A 22,680-nucleotide genomic window follows, 5' to 3' on the forward strand; every position below is an offset into this window, starting at 1 on the left:
TATATGCCAAGTGCAAAGTTATTAACTAAACTAGCAATTATAGAGAATTCAAGCACACATATAAGGCTGAAAAAGTAAAAATTTAAATAACGCTATTTTGACCTAAAAACTCAATTCACCACAATTCCCGGTTTTGTTTTTATTTTGCAGTTTTCAATTGCATTGGGGAAATTGGTTAAAAATAAATACCGGTAAATAACTGTCCAGTCCACTTCATATCAAACCCCACACGGTAGAAGTGATCCCTTAGACAATGAACACATTTTAAATGTATTTATTTGTGAAACTATTGCAAAATAGGAAAGAGGGCAACAAAAGGCCCAAATAACCTTCGTTTTTTTTCTGCCAATTTTGATGTGAAATGCTAAATAGCTAATTATGGTTCAGTGAGACATTTGCCTAATGATTCGTTTATGAATAAAATCCAGATTGTTGGGTGATCCAACCGACATTTTTGTGCAGAGAATGAATGTGTTTAGGAAGGGTGTATAAAGAATTCAAGCCATTTATATTGATTTACTGGTAGGTAGAAAAGCAGAGGCTCATCTTTTAATGAGGAATATCAAATGTGGCCAACATGTATTCGTACATAAGGATTCCATTAGGGTCTAATGTCAACTTCAGGAAACACACCGCTCATGCCTCCACGAAAGCAGAAATCTATTTATATATTTGCCACTCTGACTCTATATTTGATATACAGACATTTTTTATGTAATGTATTTATTTGGAGGGTGAGGGTAAAACCAGTGTTAACATGAGTATTTCACTTAAAAAGGAACACACTGGGCACCATCACAACTTCATTCCATTTATGTTGTTATGGTGCCAGGAGGACCCCGGCACCGACTGACCTTCGATGTTAAACGGTTTAACCTCTATTCTTTTTTGTCTGGCACTGGTCAGCTCTTCCGCCCCCTCCACATCCGTTTGAATCTGAGGCTTAAAACAGTAAGTAGCTCCCCATTCATAAAATGTTTAAAAAAAATAAAAATGTGAGCAGACACCAGGGATGTTACAGTGTCCGGAGTGTTCTTTGAATATTTCTACACCCTGTTTAAATGCATTAATTTTATAGGGAGAAGAGTTTGATTTAAAAAAATGTTTTTTACAAAAAAAATGTTAATTTATTGTTCCATGGACATCGCGCTGCGGGAAGAACAAAATTGGGGTTATTTGGTCAACAAATTGAACATTGTGGCCATGATACTGGATCTTTGAGCTACTTACTATTTAATAAAATACAAATATAAGAAGAGGGGCACCCAGTTGAGCTCTGCATGGAATAATGACTGTTCACAAAGACAAATGAAACAATAGTCAAACAGTTGACAATTAGCCAACTAGCGGCAAAAGAAAAATCCAGCACATTAGGAAACAAAAAAAAATGAGAACGTTGAGAATGCAAAGCACAGTGATATATAAAAAACAAAAAAAAAAACTGACGTACAAACAATGCATACACAAGTCTCATTGATACATTCCCAACAGGGCAGTACCACTTTGTTGTAGGTTTTGATCATATTTCACGCCTGTAATGCGAATCCTGTTAATTTTCATGTTCATCTTACCCACAAACCTTATATGCTGACGCTACTCTCTCAACACTTCGGTGGACCCTCCCTGTTAGGATTGTTAACTATACTTTCTTAGACCAACGACGTAACTTGAAAACCACTCTTTGACACACTCTATAGATATCCTGTAGCAGCCTGTCCTCTCCCTACCTAACATGACACACAGTGATCTACCTGATTCCTAACATGTCTCTCTCATGTTATGCTCTAACGAAATATAAAAATTGTGCAGACCCACAGCCACACTGTTTTCAAGATCATATTTTTCTTATGCGTGCTTATGCTGTTGTGGCAAGGCATGCCGTTAATGTGATTTGTGCACAACAAAAATAAAAGAATTACAAAAAACACACGTACAATAAAAACAAACAAACAAGCAGAACTTTTATTCCATGTGTTCCTCTATTTAACAAATGTGTATTTGACCCACAAAACCACGTTCTAGGTAATATTCAATGTAATATAAAATGGTGTAAATTCCAAAGATGTCACAGTTCCCTTTTAAAACAGACGATTCAAAATAAATTTCAAAACAAGTCAATGGAAACCTCTAAACCACCAATAGCATGGTAAGGGACTGACTGACCCAACACACTTCATACTGATAACAGAAGGATCAGGAATGGCCAAGAGATGGCCGGTACATCCTGGTCTCTGTGGGAAGCCTTCAAAAGCAGGAATTCCCCCCCACCCCCCCATATGAAATAGCATTTAGCCGTTTTTCAGAGAATTATAGATTTAAAAAAATAAATATTTAATGAGAGGTTACTCCAGCTTGGTACAGTCAGTGGTTTGGTATTGTATGCAAAAGACATACAAACACACTACTGGCCTAAGTAAATATATGTCTAATTAATTTAATACGCTAAACTAGTTTAAACCTCAGACCTAGCAGACCTAGCAGGCTTCAGAATTCTTAAAATAATTTAAAAACGATTTTTTTTTACAGTTGCAAAAATTAGCATAATCTGAAATGAAATGGTTATATCTAGAATATAACAAATCAAGCGCTCCACAAAACAGAGTTCAATATAAATCCTTGTCACTTTAAGATTACCTTCCATCAGTCCATGAGCAATGATGCCTCTAGCAATAAGATAGCAACACACTAAATAAGATTGAGAAGCAAGCTTTTCCTTGATGATGATAATGCACTGAAGCGCTCATTGAATATTCATAAAAATCAGGACAAATTGTGACCGACATACAATTGCCTATTTAACAGACCTCTATATATTGGGTAAAGCAATATTAATACGATAAAAAAAATAAAAATAAACCAACCCACAAAGATACACGCAGCTCAAGATTTTGAACTAAATTCCTTTTAGCTTCACCTTCCATTTGTAATTTAAGCACACAATGGCTTTTGTCCAGCATCCTCTTTTACACAATTCTCCTACCTTATTGGGAAAAAAGTTTATATACAGTATCTCACAAAAGTGAGTACACCCCTCACATTTTTGACAATTTTTTATACCTTTTCATGTAACACTGAAGAAATGACACTATGCTACAATGTAAAGTAGTAAGTGTACAGCCTGTATAACAGTGTAAATTTGCTGTCCCCTCAAAATAACAACACACAGCCATTAATGTCTAAACCGTTGGCAACAAAAGTGAGTACACCCCTAAGTGGAAATGTCCACATTGGGTCCAATTAGCCATCTTCCCTCCCCAGTGTCATGTGACTAGTGTTACAAGTTCTCAGGTGTGAATGGGGAGGAGGTGTGTTGAATTTGGTCTCATAGTTTTATATTGTATAATTAGTGTAGTAAATTTACATTCTGCTAGCATCGGTTTACTGATTATAATTATATTAAATATACATTTAATATTAGAACGTTTGGAGTATTTTCTATCCACATAGTCGACCATAACACCACAAACTATTAAAAAAAATTTTATGTTACTTACTGCTTAATTATCATATATTAATTAAAATATTAATATTCATATTTAAGTCACGGCCACGACAACAATATAGTCAAATTAGTTTAGAAAATATTAGTCCCAATACACATCCCTGTTTTGCATTGCCAGGCCTTTCAACATTTAAAGATGGACACTTTAATCTAGGGGTACGGCCAGGGACGAGGCTGTTCAAAGAAATTTTAGGTGACTTACTATTGACTATTTATGCAACTATAAAATGTAAATTAAAACATGAACAATGTATCTTATTTACACAGGCTGGTTTCTGAATACATTTATTGCATTTATATACTGTGTTATACTCTTGGACACACCAACCATATGGAGATCCTAAAAAAAAAAAAAAAAAAAAAAAAAAAAAAGAGGGATATAGGGATTTGGGCCCAAAATAGTGACAATTGGCAGGTGTGCAAAGTACTAGCAATTCTGAGCTATGACTATTACTGGGATAAAAAGAGTATTTGCTTCTAATGACAATCAAAACCCATTGTTGTATGGAAAATCCACCCATGCCCCTTCCTCCTCCCCCTACCGAAATATAAATTTAAAAAACTTGTACCATTGCAAAGCAAACCTTTCCATGAGGGCAAGTAAATCTGTCTGGGATGGTTCTCAGAGGCAAGTGACCCTGTTCCCCTTTATTTAGGATATATAGTTGCCCCTTTCCTTATAAAAGGTACAAACATCATCCAGTAATGTTCCATGGGAAACCAAAACATACAATTTACCAATTACACCTCCCCACACACATTGTGTAGAATCGTGCATAACGGGGGCTTCACCCTGACTCTCTGCAACCCCCTCATTAACCCTACTATGCCCCACGGCAATCAATACCCCGGGTTAAGAGACCCTTGGACTTCCCACCCTGGCCTATCCAAGAAGCCCCCTGATGCGGCTTACAGTTAATAACACTTTGATGACGCAAATCTTTATTTTCTCATATCTTGCGTAATGTTAGACAGGAATCGACGCGTTAACACCGCACACCATGACAGCTGAGAATAAGCGGAAGCCCACACCCGGGACATAATAATGACGGACCCCTTCCCCCCTCCTCACCCACTAGCCCACTCCAGGGGCAGTGAACTTAAGACTCATGCTCACATACTGGACATTGCACTCACGACCACACCACATTCTAAGGGCAGATGACACAGCCATACTTAGGCCGCATACAGATACCTTCCTGACATAGTCGCATACGACAGACCACACAGCCCAATACTCTCCTACTTACCATACTAATCCAGAGTGGAAAGCCTAGACACAACGCCTAGTCGTAACGTTGGCACGTTCCCTACAGACCCAACCGAGTGTTGTACCCCAGAATTACTCGGGTTATATACACACAATATAATAACATGACCCATGAGATGCTTTACATAACGATTTACTTGGTATATTATATACCACCACCGAAATGCCACTATAACACTTTTACTCATACAAAAGTTACTTAGCAAGTTTCTCGTATTGTTCCTTATACCTTTAAAAAATGTGCATCTCTCTCTATATGCCTTCATACAGACAAGCGATGTATATTGTACCTACTGTCATTAGCTGTTGGGGCATGACAAATTGCGTGTATTTATTGTACTACAAAAGTAAATTTAAAAAAGCGTAGAATTGTAGTGTATGTATACACAGTGTTGTGTCTCACATACAGTTATACACACTGTTCTATTTATATAAAAAAAAAAAAAAAGGAAACACGGAATTTCTCAAATGGTATATCCATCCCTAAAAAAAGTAAGTTTTTAAGGAGTTATCATATACGGCTGGAAAATTGGGTTATGTCAGATAGGAAAGGAAAACGGGAAGAAAGTTTAAGGACGGACGAAGGAGTAAGTTGTGAAGAGTTGTAGGAAGTGAAGGTAAGACTACAGGCGCAGAGCTCGTTAGGGCTGACGAAAGTCTTAGAATTAAAAGAACATTCTGTTTAGGAGAGAGCAGGTGTTCATTGATTTTAAGAAAGAAGAGGCAATTATAGGTGCAACCAAAAATTAAGGAGGTTCTGATGGAGAAAGGTACTGGAGTATAATATAATCTATAGAGATATAAATAACATATGGGATGAGAGAAGTAAGAGAGAACAGGAATATTGAGAGCCCATTTTTTTCCAATTACTCCATCACCTCAAGTTCCTACATCTGGCCAAGGCCTTAAAAAGTGAAAGAACGGTCCTTCTCTGACTCTGGAGAGTTAAAACTGCATCCCTCCTTTGTATCCAATCTTTTTAAAGATCGCACATTTGAGTCAAGTGAACGGACACAAATTACCTCCAGGATGACTGAAAGTAGCGTAGGCTTGAAGGAAGAAAGACATAATGACATTGAATAAGCATGACAAGAGTGAACAGAAAATGTTTATTTATTTACAGAGTGGCAGCAGAAAAATACAAGATTGGTCCTTGAAGTGACTTTAACAGTTTGAGTTATGACCTACGCATAATAAATAGTTAAGCAGGGATTAAATGTGAAATGTGTCAGTTTAGAATGCACAGAGACGGCTATGAAACCATCAGATGGGGGGGGGGAGGGGGGGGAAGAAAAATATTAAATTGCAGTCCGAAGAATCATGTTGCATGGCCAATGATTCATTGTGTTACCGCATAGCAAAGTGTAGATTTGCAGGTGTAGCATTATAACAAAGTCACAGAATTTTAGGACAATGAGAATGCAATATCCATACAGGGTTTCTCCCCTCCCCCCCCCCCCCCCCCCCCTTTTTTTTTTTTTACCAATGAATTCTTGAATAGCTATATATTTATACATTGTACAACTAGTACAGTTACTGTACCTTAGTCTACGGTAATGCAATATATAAATCTAGGACTAATTTATTGATATATTAAGAGTTCGCACCATAAAACATCTTTATATTTACTTTTTTTTGTGGGTTAAAAATATTGGATTGTAATGGTTACATCATCCCAGGGAAAAAGGGGAAAATTCATTGTTCTTGCTGGGATACTTATTTTTACAAGTGATCAATAGTGTTCCTGTATATGGTTATTTACTTGTAGAAATGAGGCGGTTTGTGTTGGTGGCTGAAAGCCTGCTGCAATCACACGAACACTAGGTACGTTAGTCACCCTTAAGTGATGCAAGCTGCATTGTCACCACTAGCTATATTAAAAGCAGGACATTTACCAAAAGTAAACGGTTTATTAAAATCAAAGTTAGTCAAATTTTGCAATTCAAATACACATGGCTGATGATTTATCCAGGTCCTTTCAGATCAGAGGCCTCATCTCTTGAGGACCAAGTAAAAAAAAAAAAAAAAAAATTTAAAAAAAAAAGTGTTGTGTCTCTAGAGAACACTGTAATGGAAGAAGGAGAACAGGGTTTTCCGACCCAGTCCTCAAGTACCCTAAACAGTCCAGGATTTAGGGATTGCCCTGTTTGGTTTAAAGTTTTTATTTTTTCCCCCCTCTTTCTAAAAAGCACTTTAGATACAACAGGGTTATTACTAAATCCTGAACGGTTAGGGGGTATTTGAGGACTGGGTTGGGAACCACTGAAGTAGGAGAAACAATGTTTCTACACACAGATATGGAGTTTGCGTGATAAATTCATAGGAGAAGAATTTGTAAGTCTTTAAAAGATGCGTTTTAAGGGATTTACTGATCCATTTGACAACTACTTTTACAAAAAAAAAAAAAAAACACAGTTAAAGTGACCTTTTCCATCAATTTCTTTTTTGGTTAAAGCGAATGCAAGGAGCTAAATTTGAACAGAGGCTGGTCCTTCTCCACTTCACTCCCTCATTTTCCCCCTCTTTTCTTCATCTGCATTCTGACCTTCTCTCTTCTCTTGCCTAATGAACCCCAGCTATAGTTTTTTTTTGCCCTCTTCTGTATGCAAGTTACCTGTTCAAATATCATTGCAAAATAAAGATTGTAAAAAAAATAAAAAAAATTCAAAAACAAATAAAACAGTGTATAAGAATTCTGTCAGGGGTGAAAGCCTGGATGTCAATGTACACCTGATAATCTGTGTTTATTATTTACATTTTATTTTTTAAATTAATATGCCATCGAGAAAAGAGGTGGCGGTATGTAAAAAGTTGACTTAACTCTATTGTACTTACGCAAACTAAGCGACTTTCCTCCCCCACAATAGCATCAGACTAATTGCATATTAGTGCATGTGTTGAGATAAGAAAATAACGATTTGCCATGTGGTTATGCAAAAATAAAAATAAATCAGGTAAGTGACCCCTATACTTTACTCTGTGACTTAAATTCAAATACTAGTATTCAGCCCTCGTAGATCCAGGACTGTTCTAAGATATGCATTCTCAGACAGGAATGAAATTCAGCTTCACTGCAAATTTTATGGTAATTTTATATTCATTGCGCCTTTTATAAAATCATACTGGCATAAAAGTAGACTTCCTCTTTAAGCAATATGTCAGAAAAGAAAAAGCTGCAATGTCATATTTATGATTATGAAGGCAAGCAGTAGGCGTTTCCTCCTACGGTGTGCTACAAATGACAGGGATGGACATATAAAGAACTATTCAATTTGAAACTGGTTGGTGGAATGGAAATGTGAAGAGCGATAACAACAAGCTATTGTTAACCGTTCTAAGCCGTCTCAAAGAATAGAAAGTATAAGCATACAGCAGACAGGATATTAAACCTGAAGCTCTTCAGTCCAAGGCAGAACAACTGCAAAAGGAAAAAACAAAAAAAAAAAAAAACAACCACACACACACAAAACTTGACAGTTAAAAACAGACAATATCTAGGAGTCAAAACAAATTTATATTCAACTATCATTGATACAGCAAATCAATCCCATTGCTTTTAAGTGGGCATAGTACAGGTCTTAAAATACTTTCAGAAACAGAATATAAAATTTCTACAAAACTAAATTGATATTTTGCCCTCTTAGCTCGTTTTATTTTATAATTGTGTGTTGGTGCGTAAAATGAGATGCTGCACCTCTGTGTCTTTAGCAGCAAATCAGATTCCTAATTCTTCTGAAGCAGCATTCTCATCAGCCTAAGGACCGGCTAAGATCACAAGCCAATGTTCTATAAAACACTCTCCAATTCAAACAAAAATCAGAGAATTACTGAAATTACATTTCCTGATCAAACATGGCAGCATTTGCTTATGGGCGAGCTCCCCCGGTCACAACAGAAGGACAGGAAATAGAACTTTAAAATTGGTATAAATAGAACCACTCCCCTTCAGAGAAAAGGCAGTGTTTACATTGCTCCCTAGGGACACATCTAGTGGCAGTCACTCAAGAGGGTGCTTACCGTGTCAGTGCTGCATGATGTTCAGCATGGAGACGCTGAACGTTCTCCATACATTGATTCAGTTCTGATGATGACAGCCAAGAAGGCAGATTTGGGACAGGGGTGGTGCCAGCAGTGCTGTTATTAAGATAAGTAATATACCTTTTTAAGGGGAATAAAGGGGGCCAACCACCTAGTCAGTTTTACACTATAGTGTCAGGAATAGTTTATGTTCCTGACTATAGTATTAATTTAAGCAGGCTTTATTTAAAACAGGCCAATATTTTTGTAGGCCCAGTCAGGGTTCAGCCTCTAAACCCTGAAAATGCAGCAAAAAGCACACATGTAACAATAGCCAGCCTGGGTACCCCCTTTAGTAACTGGGGTTCTGACCCAACTCCCTAAAGATACAGTAAACAGCCCTTACATAAAGTGACTACCTGGGCATGCCGCTTTTATGTATACCACCAGGTTGTCAGTTGTTCAAATCCACATTTGCCACAGAAATGCAGGCATGTCCATCTATCACCATGGCTGTTTAGTATGTTCTCAGCTCAGGTAAGTACATTATTAATTTAGATTAAATTAACACTAGTGAAAGGAATAAAAAAAACATATTCCAGACACTATAGGTCTAAATAGCCTTTTATTTGCCCCCTCCCCCCCCCCTTTACCACTGGTGAGTAAGGCGATTTTATGCACTCCCCCCCACAACACGCGGGTCCAGTCGCAGTTAGTCCCACCCTCTCTGTCCCCTTGGCTTGGAGTATAATATAATATATAGAGATTTGGAGAAAGCATTGAGAGGCTTCAGTCTGCCTGAATACCACAGTCCTATAGACAGAATAAGCCAATACCCATGGTAAGAGAAAGCTTCCCTGGGTGACCGATTGAACTACACACTTGTATAGAACAGATGTTTGAAAGGAAGCTCTATGTCTACGCAGACACTTCCTATCAAGGCATGCGGCATTGATGTCTGTTACCTGTGCATTTTAGCACATAAGCCGCTTCTTTCAGAGAGTGGAATGTAATATTGTTTGGGTCTTCTCGCTTATCTAAAAAAAAAAAATGTAAAAAATATAAAAAAATAAATAAAAAAAAAAAAAAAGAGAAAAAGATATCCTCTCGCTATGAGCCGGTGGAAAGAGACAGCATCAGAATATGTGACTGATATTAGCTCTATGTGAGCTGGTGTGAAGCGGAGCATCAATGTATGAGAGTGTGTGAGGCACAACCTCAGTATGCTCGAGGTATAAGTTGGTGTGAAAACACATCCTCCGTACATGGGAATGATATCTAAACAGCCTCAATATAGGGTTCCAATATAATCTTTGTGTATGAGCGGTTGTAAAGACAGCTTCAATATATAAGTATAACACAAGCCGCGCGTATGGGTTGCTGTTCGTCACAGCTTCAGTTTATGGGAGTGATATAATCTGTGTATGAAGTGGTGTGAAAACACAGCCTCAATTTATTGGACTCAATCTTAGTATATGAGGAGACAGTGCAGAGATTTGAGTAATAAAGTCTCAAACATAGACTAACGTTCTGAACAATGCAATCGAAAGTGTGTCATTGCGAGGCGGCAAATGGAGTTCATCCTCTGTAGAATCTGTGCCAATTCAAGCAAATTTCCATACATTAAAACATTAATTGTATACAATATCATTGCAATTGGGTCATTAACAAAAAGTTAATGGCTTCTTAAAACTACTGAATTTGGCCCATCCTGTAGTACAGATAACAGGTACACAGCATGGGATATTTATTGACTTTCATGAGCAGTTAGCGCTATGAAGCAATTACCTGACTGTGTTCATTGAAGGAAGCTTTATTTTGATTTAAACGTTGTGAATATTAGCCATTTGTATCACCACCAACTTTAGTAATCATTTAGAATTACTGTAAGATTCTACCGTGCAAATTCACTACTCCTGGCTTATAAATTTCTATTCAGTCTCAGTGCACTGGAGTTGGTTTAGAAATTCCTTTAAAAACAGAGTGAATTTTCTTAATGCATAATCTGTATGATTGAGAGAATATTCTATTTGTTCTATTCAGTATTTTGCCATGTGATCCTTGGGGACCTTATTTTTGGCAGTCACTTTAATGTTTGTCAGAAATGGCGTGCGCTTTGTTTTTAAGGGATTGGGGTTTGTCAGTGGAACATTATAAATTTCATTTAATAATGTAAATAATGTTTCATCTCAAATTCTCCATGTAATATTGATGCTGGGTATTACAATTGTCCGAATTACCAGAGGAAGACCTCTTTAGTCTCCAGGTTGAATAGTTCATGCAATATTTCACTAGATCCCCAAACAAAATAAATAAGGGGGAATCCCTTAACAGGGAGATCCCACTACTTGTGGCATGTCCTGATGTTCAAGGGGATTCTTGTAGGGTGTCCTGCGACCTGGACTTTGCAGCCAATGTGTGGCTTTAAGCTGTGGAGTCATCATGTATATTAAGATATTGTAGCTGGTTTGTGATGAACATTTGGCCGATATGTTTTACATGGTCTTTGTACCTAGATTTGTGTATATAGGATGGTCACTCCTAACATTGCATTGATGTAATATTTGTAAATTATATGCTTATTATGTTATAATTTATACGTAGACTGGTGTTAATACTTTTGCAGATAAAACAAACTGCACAAGGATCTTAAAAATCACCATAGGTTTCTGCGGTAAGTCCTTCATCGCTATCTGAAGATAAGGTCAGGTTAAATATGTGGGCTTTTTTCCCCTCATATGGATAAGTTAATATCTTTAGCAATTCTTCTGCTTATTTATGCATCTGTTGGCACAATGGATCCTCTGCATTGATGCCCTGCCCATTGCAAAATTACCTACCTATAATGATCCACAGTCTTTAATCATTTAGATTCTAATGTTTGGTATAATTTATACTATTTGCAGTATTTTTAACTTTGAACATATGTCCTGATGTTGTTGGCCTAAATTTCCCACAATTTCTATGGTTCATGACGATATTCTTTCACTACTATCTAGATGATGTGCTCCTTCTAGCCTTTGCCTGGTAATATCCAATATATGTGTGTTTTTGGATTCTACTGGTCCCGTAACTGATAATTACTTTATTGTACATTCCATTTACAGCAAGATGTAGCTGATAGTCTAATAGCTGCAATATGTAGCCAATGTTGCAGTGTTTTAATAGCAAACTCCTACTTCTCTACTAGGCTTGGTCTTTTCTTACGTGCAGATATGGTTTGTATTTTTGAAAACTACAGGTAAATAGATGTAAAAATAAAATAATGATGGGGCGGGGCCTGACAGCGAAGATGGCCGGATGCACATTTTGAGAGCTCCTGCTACAAGCGGCAAGCGGTACCTGGGAACGGACGCAGAACACAACGGTATCAGTACGGCACCGGAGCGCCGCAGACACACTCAAACTGAACTTGCGGCCTACACCCGAGCAGGACCTGAGGCCAGAGAGAGAGAGAGAGAGAGAAACAGCCAACACACTCACAAGCATAAGCAGAAGCCCACTTCAGCCCTGCTGCCCCCCCTCCCCCGGCGGACCGGCGGGGGTCATCCCGGTCCTCGCTGGGGACGATTACCCCCACCTACTTTCCTGACCAAGCGGCAAAACCTCCAAGCACACGGGACTTACAAGGCCCAACTAAAATGGCGGCACGGACAAAGCCGATAACCAAGCACACATTTATTAAACCACCCAAGCTTACGCTGGACTTTCCCGGATGCGTATGTACCTGTGGGTAAGGCCCAAACGACGGAGACAACCCTACAAGCAGGCAAAGAGAGGTGGCGGCGTGGATCCGCCCGGCTATCCGGCGCGAAATGCACTGGAATTCTCCTAGCACCTTCATAGCACCCTCCAGATCGAAACGGAGTCGCAGATCACAAAAGCGGGAAACAGAGCCGGGTTCCTCACACGACGACACTCACGACTTCAAGCCGCTGAGCGGGACCCGACCCACCTCACACTCACCGGTCCCAGCGACCATCAACCAGCGAAGCACAACCTTGCAAACAAATAAGCACAAAGCTAGCTGTGAAGCTGATCGAGATGCACAGAGACTGAAAGCGGACGGACGATACCAGCGAAGAGAGCTCTCAAGGCCCACCAGGGAGAGATCCAGTATGGGACACCCACTCAACCGCAGAGGCAGAACCACCAGAACGGGCATTGGGTGAAGTAACCCGGACACGTACACACTAAGGCCTGCGGCAAACTACCCTGTTTGGGCCGCAGAGACTATCACCCCCCACAAGTCGGAGGCACGAAGAATTACGGACTATAATGCAAGCCAAACACCATGTTTTGCAGTACCAACCGTGAGCAATGTCTAGTCCATAGTCGACCCCTACTCGGGGAGTACACTCACCCTACACAGCTCACTGCACACAGGCACCACACACATACAGGGAGTGCAGAATTATTAGGCAAATGAGTATTTTGACCACATCATCCTCTTTATGCATGTTGTCTTACTCCAAGCTGTATAGGCTCGAAAGCCTATACAATAAAATAGAAAGCCTATACAGAAAAATAAAAATAATGATGATTGTCTAATTTTTCTGTGAGGGGGGAGCTACCTATAAGTAAATGCTGCCATGTATAAGGAATAGGAAAATTAAATAACGGTAAGTGTGAAACCATTTTTCTACATCCTGTCATACAAGCACACTCGGTCTTCATAAATTAAAGCAAAAATTGCAAGTACTGAAAAAGGACATGCATGCGTGACAATTAGGATTGCTGACAAAATAAAAGTGATTCCAAGACAGAAGGACCCGTTATGTGGGATAAAAAAAAATATATATATATCTACAACTAGCATAATACTAGAACTATGAAAAAGGTTTAAAAGTGCAATAAAATGCAATTTACTAGTGACAAAATTGCCAAATTACTACTGCAAAAAAAAAAAATAGATACACAAGCCAGGCACTTACTCCATTTTAAACTTATGAAGTTTGTCAACTAATTATTATTGTCAGCGCTGACACTTTCACATAAGATATGTTTTAGAAATTCATTATTTTAGTTGTGCGAAGATAATACATACAAGCTTACAAATGCCACAACAGCTGGAGTAAGCATATCAAAGATTACCAGTTGTATGGCATTAGAGAACACTGCCCTTTTTTATAGAATAATGTAGTGTGTCACAGCGTTACATCCCATTTGTTGGTTAGTAAATGTAAGCAACATCGAGATGCAAGAGAAATAATGAGTAAAACAAAAGAATGTGTGACCAATACATGCTGTTATATTTCTGCATCAACATGAGGGTTAACGGTTAAAGGGACACTCCAGGCACCCAGACCACTTCTGCCCATTGGAGTGGTCTGGGTGCCAACTCCCACTACCCTTAACCCTGCAAGTGTAATTATTGCAGTTTTAGATAAACTGCAATAATTACTTTGCAGGGTTAAGTCCTCCTCTATTGGCTGTCAGAGAGGGACTTCCTTGTTCTTAGAACACGAAAAGTGTTTTAAACGACGCTGGACGGCCTCACGCTATGCATGAGGACCTCCAGCGTCGCCGGCATCCCCATAGGAAAGCATTGAATAATGTCGCGCAGGAGGTCTCCCCCGCCGGCTGACGACAAGGGAGGACCGTGGGCGGAGCCTGGGATTCAGGCAAGTCACTGAAGGGATTTTAACCCCTTCAGCAACATGGGATGGGGTGTGGGAGGGAGAGGGGCACTGCAGGGTCCTGCAGTGCCAGTAAAACTGATGATATTTTCCTGGCACTGGAGAGTCCCTTTAAGGCTCATGTAGTGCTGAGCAAGTGTTATGAATAGTAGGAGCCCTGGATGAGTAAACAAGTTTAAAAGGGAGGATAATTCAGTTAAGCACAAAAACAAAGTGAAACAATGAAAATACTGCAAAACGGTGGTCTGTATTAGAGAGCCATGAGTCCCAGCCCATGCCCTTTAGCGGCTAAGGGTGGTCCGGTGTCTTGAGGTTTTGCACCTAGTTTATTCAAATGAAATACATAAAAAAATTCAGCATTTTCATTTACCCAATTACCTAGAAGGACTAGCTTCACTTATTTGGGACGTTTTCAATAAATCTAATGGTTGCGAGATTCACAGTGTTTTTCTGGGCATTAATGATGCAAGTGTTAGATAAGTGGTTCCAAGTACGGAGATATCAAATGATGCAGGAATTATTCAAGGAGACATCCCAGTGGAAGACTTGATTGGCTGACTGCCAAAAGATATTTTTTCTTCGCTTTTGTGGATTAAGAGCTGTTGGTAGGCTGCGAGGGTTGGTTGCTTCTCTTAGTGTACCGGCTCCCAGTCCAACGCTTCTAGATTCGGGCCTCGGACTGCAATGGAAGTATCTAGGCAGAGCGGATATTACTTCACCTTTAGTAAACGTAAGCATACAATTGTGCTTAATGTGGGTCATTAGCAGGTTTATAGAAGGAAGGAACCAGATGGGGACCTAACATGCACCTGAGGAAGACCATCTTCAGTCGAAACACGTGATTTGTTTTACTTGCAGTTTTCAATGTATGCATTTGTTTAAGAATGTTTAAGAATTGTTGAGGCCATCATGTGGCAGTCCACAGGGAAGCAGTGCACGTAGAACCCTACACTGGGAATTGGCTAAACGTTTTCAGCTGATTTTATATTTACATTATTAAACACATCATAACCTGCCTGTAATGTGCAGCAAAAAGTATCATAAACGAGTGTTGGGTTACTATAGATAATAGTGGGACGACCAGAAGCTACTGAAATTTCAGTTACATCCTGGGCGTTGGAAAAAAAAAAAAAAAAAAGCAGAGAAATTATAACCCCTCCTATAAAAATAAACAAACAAAGAAAATAACCCACAACTTTATAGCACCACCCTATATTAGTCCTTTTCAGGTGTCCCCGCAGTAAAGGGATAGATCAGCATGCAAAGTACAGACCTTTCTGCTTAAGAATAAAACAGAGAAACAAATAGAATCAGGTAGGATTTCAAAACATAAATGGCATTTTCAGATCTCGAACAGATTTCTCTTCTTCCTACAATGTCAAAATCAATTTGCCAGCCGTTCAAGCAGAAGGCATCTTCAAAGAGCATCTGCTAACCAAAATGTCCCCACTTTGGAACAGATGTAAAACTGTGCTCATCCTCTGGAGAAGGGAAAAGTCTGCTGAATCTTCTGCACGGCCCTCCGATACAGCTTGACCTTCATGGACCAGTTGCTTACAGCAGAAAGGAATTTCCCATAGTGCATCTCTCAAACTACTTAATGAACATGTTGTGCACTATCACAATGTATTCACAGGAAATCACTCCAAAAACCATTTAATTGGTCCAACCCCCCTCATAGGCTTAAGATAGAATCAAACTATTTAAAAAAAAAAAAAAAAAAAAATGTATTTTTTGGTAAACATTATGTAACTTGTATAGCAGAGTTATAAAACATGTAAGGATTCAGTAATTGTTAAAATGCAATGCCCATCACGATCAGGAAACCACTTAGTAAGCCGTGGCATCCCTATAAAATTAAACCACCCATAAGTCAAGGAGTCTGAATGACATGCCTCCCAAATTTTTTAATAGATAGAGGGACACCTTAATTTTTGAGGTTGGGCTGCTCTGAGAAATTAATGCAACTAAAACACTCATGGCTAACCTTGACACCATAAATGGTTTCTGGACTACATTTCCTAAAAGCTAGCTGAGCATCAATGTAGTCCAGAAACCATTTATGGTGTCAAAGTTAGCTATCACTGAACTAAAAAGTAATTTAAAACAACAACAACGTATCTAATTTACACAGACTGATTTCTGAACACATTTATTGTAGTTTAAAGACACATCACTGTGAGTATTATTGCTGTGAAGCTCACGATTCCCTTTTATTCCAGAAGTTTGGTCCTTAAGGGGTTAAAGACACATTACTGTGAGTATTATTGCTGTGAAGCTCTGTTACACACACTGCAATAAAGTGGAACTTTTAAAAAGATAAAAAATTTTTTGCCAAAACAGGGATGGTCTCATAAATAGGAATACTTGTGAGGTATGGAATGATGGAGGTTTTAATCGGGGGGGGGGGGATAAAAAGAAAAAATTAGGCAAAAAAAAAAAACTAAGCAAAAAAAAAAATTTACTAAGTAGCTGCCTTAAACACAGAATGCGGCAAAACCCTCCGATATAACAGTATGTAGGGCCACGACTGACAAACTGGAAAATTACTCATGAGAGTAAATCAAAAAAGGTCAGAGCTGGGAGCTTGCCTGCTAAGTTAATAAAGAGCCTGACCAGGTAATTAATCTCCAGAGTGATGTGCAAGATCCACTATGAAGCAGGGGTTATTGATTGAGTCAAGGCCACCTGGCACCCTCCAGGGAATTAATGCCATCCAGGGGTAGGGAAATTAACATCCCAGGTATATTCCAACAGGGTTAATATACACTCAATTGAGAAATCAAAGTGAATTTCGAAGTTAAGGCCAAAGTAGCAAACTGGAAAAATTCTTCCAGTCAATAAGTCTTTGAACAATTTGCACTTTATTGAACTGTATCAAATGACCACCATCACTTCAATAAATTGTAGTCACATGTATAAACCAGTAATTTATTGTTCAAGTAATATGCAGATATTAAAAAATAAATAAATCCAAAAAGTTAAGTCTTTACAGCACAGTGTTTACACATTACTAGTTGCATCACACACAGGAGACTGCTGTAAGCTCATGCAGCCAAACAGAGCAGGAGATGAGAAATTCTACATTAAACACAATGTGCAGTAAGTGATGCTAAAAATTAAATAAATAACTAAAAAAAAAAAATTAGTTTTTTTTGAGAAGCCATACGAGTTAAAGCCAGAGGAGGTATGACGAGGGCTGCAAAAACAAAGCAATTTAACCCTTAACCCCTTAAGGACACATGACATGTCTGACACGTCATAATTCCCTTTTATTCCAGAAGTTTGGTCCTTAAGGGGTGACAAGTGACAGAACTGAAGAAAGAGACTTTGAGGACACATACATACATACATACATACATACATACACACACACACACCAAATCACTTAATTAGGCTAAAACTTGTTTTGGTGCTTCGTTGTTTGCTTGAAAAAAAAAAAAAATATTCGCTGAACTGAAAACATTGGAGGTTTTATTTTTCCAGGTTGGTTAATTTAGACTATAATTTGCAATTCACTTGGAATTCCCAAGACGTAACAAATATAAAAACGTAATTAAACACTACACACAATACAGTGTTAAGCTTGGCAAAGCAATTGTACGAAAATAGTCAAGTGCCAATATTCGCCATCTCTGCTATTGTGTAAGCAGAAAGGAGAAAGACAAAATTGGGTCGCCATATTATTTTAGTTGGTCCCCAATGGTTGAAAGGCATCCATCAGGCCCCAGGCAACTGCCCACAATAGATTAGCTGCTACTGCCTTTCACAGCATACTGGAGACACCTGTGATGGGAATAATAATGGATTATTATTTTTTTTGCAGACTCAAGTTTGTTCTGGTTTTAGTATGGAATACTACTACATACATAATGTAGGTAGCCACCAAAGTGACAGGCACACATTACCATAGCCACTACAATGAGCTGTACGGTTATCAAGCTTAGTGTGTGTGGCTTGAATTCTTTAGGTAAAATAGCCTGAGCCTACAGTCAGATCTCTGTTACATCTCTGAATGAGGAAATAAACTTTCAGATCAGCATGTCAAACTAACTTCCCTGATCACGCCTGCTTTTTGAAGTGGTCATAGTGGTAGGAATCTGGATGTGCAGTGTTTAGGTTTGACACTGAACATTCACAGATATTTGCACGCGTGTGCTGGGGCCTAGTTACAATCCCAGGACACATGACTTTGGCTGCCCGGAACTCTGCCCTGAACAGTCAATGCTGTGAATATGTTAAGACGGTCATTGGTGGCACTGCACGCTGGTGACATACATTCTCTGAAAATGCAAGGGAAATCTCGCCTCTCCCCTCCCTCTCCCAATGCAGCCCTCCCATAAGTTCTCTCTCCCCCCATCCACTTGCCAACTAAAAACTTCAAGGAGAACTTTATTTCAATGTTGTGTGAGGGAGGGAAGGACCTTAAGAATAGTAGGGTAAAATAAGTCTTTCTAAGGCAGGTGTGCTGTGAAATTGCAGTTTGAGTTTAGCTCCACTGAGCCAGCCAAACCAAGAAGTAACCGGACCGGTGGTCTGGTTGACAGGCAGATGGACCCAACAAGGTTAAATTTACAAAAAAAAAAAAAAGTGTGAATCTATTCAAATCTGCCTTTTTGCCAAATTAAAACAAAATTTAGGACACTTCACACAAAGCCTTTCATCAAGCTAAAGTACTTTAAGATATCATTGCCATCCAATCCGTGTTGTATAAAGTCACTGGGCTACACAGCCAGGGCCATTAGATGTTACAGTGTATCAGGAGGTAGCAGTACCAGCTTCATTGTATTAACTCAGAACAGCAAGAACGAAGCCCGTGTATTCAGTATTTCAGCAAGCACATCATTAATTAAGAGCTACGTAAGGAAGTTTGCTAAACGAAGCAAATGTTCTTATCTTTTCTATCTAAATTCATTAAAACTGACAGGAAACCAAATATCACCATCTGTCTGGTAGCTGTAAAGTCACTTAAAAAAAACAGCTCCAGGGAAGCAGCAAAACACATTATAAAAGTATGTATTTCTAAAGGTTATTGTATATTTCTATGTTTCACAGAAGGAAACAGATTCTGCAATTTGGGTTATCAAGCCGGCACCACAGACATTAAAAATAGAGAGAGCTTTTATGGAAGTTCGGATTATTGATCGAAAAAAAAACAAACAAAAAAACCTTTCCTAACAATCTGGGTTTATGTTGCAACATGCACTAGAAAGTCTTTTATAGTCATACAAATGTCAATGTTATAAATTATATTCAGATTTTCTGAATTGTTTTCTTTACAGAACGTCATGTTTAGGCCTTTAAAGATTCCAACATTCACATCTTATCTGTGTGTGCAAAAAGGACTTTATTTCCAGGTTTTGACTTCACTCTAGCCAGGGGTGGGCAATCTGCGGCCCTCCAGATGTTTTGGACTACATCTCCCATAATGCTCGCAAAGCGTCAAGGGAGATGTAGTCCAAAACATCTGGAGGGCCGCAGCCTGCCCACCTCTGCGTCTAGACTGTAAGCTTGTTTGAGCAGGGTCCTCATCATTAACCAATTGTTCCTGTAACGGTCTCATCTATTGTTGCATTTCCCCTTTTAGAATATTGTAAAGATCTGCAGAATAAGTTGGCACGGATATATATATATTTTATGAAAAGTGCCATGAACTAAAGGTATAGGTAGAAGTGAGTATAGAAGGTGTAGTAGAGTTTAGCGCCATCTTCCACCTCTTTTTGAGACTACAGCCAGCTTGCTAAACATGCAGAGTCCAAGTCTAAGAATATATTGCACATCCACACTTATTGATACATACATCATTTTAGTTTAGTTTATGCCATATTTAAATGTCAGGTCATTGCTGTATATCTAGTCTTTAGGGTTAGTGCAAGAATGAGAAATTAAACTTTTAAAAACCATGTAATTTTCGTTCAGTTATTTTACCCACTTATAACAGCAAGTCAAAGAGTGGCTTAAAAATTCCACACCATTAATAACACTCTGGTTATCAACCCTTGGGTCAGGACCCAAACTCGGGCCCCATGCTAAGTTATTTCGGTTAGTCCCTAATGGTTGGAACAGGCCCATAAAATTCATAAGGTCTTAGGAGTTTGGCCAGAATAGTGTAGCATAGTTGTGTTCCCCAGTGTCGTGGGATTCCCTTTGATACTGGGAAGAGTCTAAGCAAGGGTGTTTTTCCAACCTATTTCATCAGCAGAATGTCATGCACCCAATAAGTCCCTGTCAAAATAAAACAAGTGAACAATATAAAAAAATAAAAAAAAAAATAAAAACACTCTTTAAGCCCTAAATTTAAAGTTGGTATTAGAATTGGGGTGATAATACAGTTTGTATGAAAAAGAAATTTGGTTAAAATCTCATTTAGATTGTCAAATGTCCTGTCTAAAGTGATATTTCAGCTTGGTCATTCAAAGTTTTTACAGAAAAGTAGGAAAAAGTAAATAATGAAATAAGTTAAACTGTGCATCAAAGTCCAAGCAATGTAGTTTAGGTTGGTGGGGGATCTAGCATTGTCCACTTAATTATTTCAAACCAGAGTGAAGAAGAACATGACACGTTGGAAATTCCCACTTTGCCCATTCATTTTACAAGTATGTAGAGAATAATTACAAAATGGCAGCATCGTGGTTACATGGAATTTTAGCATATATGAAGATACTCAACCACTACTGTATACAATATTTGGATGGCTAAATTAGAAAGTCAACATTCCATCCCCCACTTCTGTAAGATGTGAGAGGATGGGTATACCAACAACAACAAAAAATGGCTCACTTTAGAAAAGGTGAATATGCAGGTTTTTGCTCCATAGCCATTACAATAAAAAACAAAAAACAAACCCCACACATACACCTGAAATCGAAGATTACGTTATTATAATTAGTGAAATCTCAAACGAATTCAGTCACATAAGCACTCGATTATGTACACAACTGAAAAGTTAACACCCCCCCCCTCCCACCCCCATAAACAAAATAAATAAAATAAAAAATAAAAAAACAGATACAAATATACAACTCTGGCCAGAACAAAACATCTTTGAATACCAGGGCTTTCAAATAGCACCTTTGCAGGAAGCAAATTACAAATATCTAAAACATAAATAAAGCCATAGAGCAAACAATACTGAAACAAAAGATGTACATTAAAAACACAAGCCTCATTGATTTTTCTCAAGTACTCCGGTGAAAGACTTGCACATTTCGTTAGAGCAGCATGGAAGAAATAAAACACAGACTCATTGATCATACTACTTGTTCACAGTAATGAGAGCAGCGCGCTCCTAAATCAAGAAGCTTAAGGAAATAAGAAAAATCGTGGAGATTTAACTCCTTGGCTGGCGCAAACAAAAAACAAAACCACTAATGCACCCGGTCACTTTAATAGGATTATTCAAGAAATCTTAAATTGCTAGAAATTGATACGTTTGGGGGCAAAATAGAGAATCTGAAAAAAAAAAAAAAAATTCAAAAATATATTTTTTTCCCCCGCAGCTTGGATAGTTTGGCCTAAAAGGTTTACTAAGTAACCTTGACAGCATGTGGTCGCTGACCCTTTCAGTGCCACAAGACTTCAGCAATTTCTTTTTAGCAGTATGAAGGGTTCTGTGCTGGAGGTCTACTGGGACAGTACCAAATAGCTGCACATAGTTCATATTACTCAGTGGAGCTGTAAGCCCAGCCAAGTAAGCCCTGCTCACAAATGCCAGATTATATATAGGTTGGTGATTACATATAGGCTGCAGTCATCCAGGTTCTTGTAATGAAGAGAGGGCTGCATTTAGGCTTTAACACAGATTCCCAGACTGTCTGTTATTAGAATGGGGATTTGTTTATTTTTGGAAAGTGACCTCTTTTACCCCTTAAGGATGCCATCAGCACAAAAAAAAAAAAAAAAAACTTATACTACAATAAAATAAAAGATACAAAATATCCTTTCTATAGGAACACATCAATAGGTAAACAAAGCTGCACTCAACCTTTGCAAATATTAAAAATTGCACTCTTTTAGCTCACAAGCAATCAGTACACCTGAGATTGCTACAGCTCAGCCTCTGCTGGGGAGCCTTCAATGCTCAATGCACAAACAGCTTCTGCCTTGGCTTACAATATACACAAACCTCCCATCCCCAAACAATCCTCTTACAAGAGACACACACAGCATGGGATCAAAGCTACCCCACCCATACCCCCATGCACAGATTGAACTGCACCCAGGGATGGAACCAGCAGCCCAGCAAACAAGCA

At 38.6% G+C, this 22,680-nt stretch overlaps 1 protein-coding gene across 6 annotated transcripts in view; it reads right to left on the minus strand.

Annotated features, from left to right (window-relative positions):
* Positions 1–22,680, minus strand: part of CTBP1 (C-terminal binding protein 1) — a 583,387-nt gene that overhangs the window by 168,874 nt on the left and 391,833 nt on the right. The window lies entirely within an intron of this gene.

This window comes from Pelobates fuscus, chromosome 6, assembly GCF_036172605.1.
Source record: "Pelobates fuscus isolate aPelFus1 chromosome 6, aPelFus1.pri, whole genome shotgun sequence".
In the NCBI taxonomy this organism is placed as follows: Eukaryota; Metazoa; Chordata; class Amphibia; order Anura; family Pelobatidae; genus Pelobates; species Pelobates fuscus.